At 42.0% G+C, this 2,583-nt stretch overlaps 1 non-coding gene across 1 annotated transcript; it reads right to left on the reverse strand.

Moving 5' to 3' along the window:
* Window positions 1-554: 554 nt before the first annotated feature.
* On the reverse strand, window positions 555-626 carry TRNAY-AUA (transfer RNA tyrosine (anticodon AUA)). The gene has a single exon. It is a non-coding gene; the product is annotated as a tRNA-Tyr (tRNA).
* Between the last annotated feature and the right edge of the window lie 1,957 nt (window positions 627-2,583).

Below are 2,583 nucleotides of genomic sequence, written 5' to 3' on the forward strand. Positions count from 1 at the left end.
CAGTCAGTAATGCAACACAATTTTTATAGTGCAGGGAACTCTGCTTAATGTTATTGTGGCAGCCTGGATGGAGGGGAGTTTAGGTGAGGAGGGATACATGTATGGCTGAGCTCCTTTCCTGTCCACTTGTAACTATCACAACATTGTTAATTGGCAACACTCCAATATAAAATAAAAGGTTAAAAAATGATGCCACACAATTTTTAGAGCATCTACTGGGTGCTGTGCTAGGCTCTTAGATGCTTGTTCATTCACCCAGATTTCCACTTAACAAGACTTTGCTGATCACTTACCCATCATTGTACTCTGTAGCTTATGGAAATGTGCTCCAAGGACTACCTGCACCACTCACCTAAGTGGCATCTCATATACTAACTTCTGTATTTTTGTTGCAGTGTTCCAGGCCCTGAGGTGAGGTAAGGTAAGGTGAGGTGGCTCAGTCATGTCCGACTCTTTGCGACCCCACACACTGTAGCTTAACCAAGCTCCTCCGTCCATGGGATTTTCCAGGCAAGAGTACTGCAGTGGGTTGCCATTTCCTTCTCCAGAGGATCTTCCCAACCCGGGGTTCGAACCCAGGTCTCCCGCATTATAGGCAGACACTTTACCATCTGAGCCACCAGGGAAGTCCAGGCCCTACATAATCCTTATCTTCAAAGCTTCAGGCTTATCAGGCAACTACATTCAGGGCATCATGCTTCCCATCCTCTCCTCCAACTTACCACCACCCCGACTACCTAGTGCCTACTCATTATCAGGGTTTTGTTGTTGTTGTTGTTAATTGAAGTAAAATACATATAGCATAAAATGTTAACCGTGTTTAAGTATACAATCAGTGCCACTAACTACACTCAAATTATTGTACAATGATTACTACAACCTATCTCTAAAATATTTTCATCACCCCAAACAGAAACTCTGCACCCACTGAACAATAACCCCATTTCTCCCTTACTCTAGCCCCTGGTAGCCTCTAGTCTACTTTCCATCTCTATGAATTTGCCTATTGTAGATATTTCATATAAGTGGAATCATACCATATTTGTCCTGTTGTGTCTGTCCTATTTCATTCAGAATAATGTCTTTAAGGTTCATGTATGTTTGGAGTAGGAAACGACAGTCCAGTCCAGTTTTCTTGCCTGGAAAATTCCATGAACAGAGGGGCCTGGAGGGCTACAGTCCATGGGGTTGCAAAGAGCTGGACATGAGTAAATGCACACACACACACACACACACACATGTTGTAACATGTGTCTTATCTCCACTCTGCTTGAAGGGATTTCATTTCTTTTTATGGCCAAATAATATTCCATTGTATGTATATATATACCATAATATACCATAATTTATTTATCCATTTATCCATCTATGGACATTTGGATTGTTTTTACCCTTTGGCCATTGTGAGCATTTGCATATAAGTATTTGTTTGAGTCTGTTTTCAGTTCTTTGAGGCATATACCTAGGAAAAGAATTTTGGGGTTATATGGTAATTCTGTGTTGAACTGTTTGAGGAACTGCAAAGCTTTTCTATAGCAGCTGCACCATTTTGCATTCCCACCAACAATGCACGAGGGCTCCAATTTCTCCACATCCTCACCAACACATACCACAAACTGTGGATAGCACCTGTATTGGAAAATACACCTTTACTATCCAGACTGGCTTACCTAAAACTAAAGATGGTATCCTTAATTGTACACATTTCAACCACGAAATCTAAGGTGGAAAAACTGAAATGGATTTCAGGTCATAGTGACAACTGAGCAGAAAATCTTTGAAAGAATTGGAGATGATTGAGGAAAGAGAGATTGGTGTCCTTTGACACCCTTTCATCAACGGAATTCAAATTTATTCCGGTGACAGCATCTGCAGCCGTGATAGAAAGGTTAACATTTCATAGATCACTTAACAACTCTGCCCATAGCCATTGAAGTGAAGAGGTCAGCAGACTGGGAAGAAACGACACTCTGCCACTCACATTCTGAGTGGTTCCTTTTAGCTGATTATTTTAGACCTTTTTGGTGATACAATTTGGCCATTTCTCCCTATTTTTAAAGTACTCAGGCAATTTAGGCATTTAAATGTTCTTCCATCTGTAAGAGGTTTAATCACTTAGCCCTGCATTTTCAATCTTCTTGAATCAATTGAAGCCTTACAAAGTGTTCCTTTTAGCTAAGGTTGGAAAGAGAACAGCAGCAGCTGAGCCAACCCTATTATTTGGTATCAGAATGGAGATCAGAGTTAGTGAGGCAAGTTGGGCCTCCACCAAACCTTTTGATTCCTGTTGCAGTGCCTCAGAGTGTGGCCTGGGGACAACCTGCGCCAGGAACACCTGGGGCTGTTGTTTTAAAACAACTCATTCAGAACCAGAGTGACCAATCATCTGGGTTTTCCCAAGACGAAGGGGCTTACCCAAACGTTGGACTTTCAGTACTAAAACTGGGAAAGTGTCAGACAAACCTTCATGGGTCGTCACCCCTACCCCAGGTCTCCTGAATCAGAATCACTTCTTTCTTATCAATACTGAAGTTTGAGAACCACTGCAAGGAGCAAAGCACTCCACCTCCTTCTCTCCCCACT

Source organism: Bos indicus, chromosome X (assembly GCF_029378745.1).
Source record: "Bos indicus isolate NIAB-ARS_2022 breed Sahiwal x Tharparkar chromosome X, NIAB-ARS_B.indTharparkar_mat_pri_1.0, whole genome shotgun sequence".
NCBI classification, from domain to species: domain Eukaryota; kingdom Metazoa; phylum Chordata; class Mammalia; order Artiodactyla; family Bovidae; genus Bos; species Bos indicus.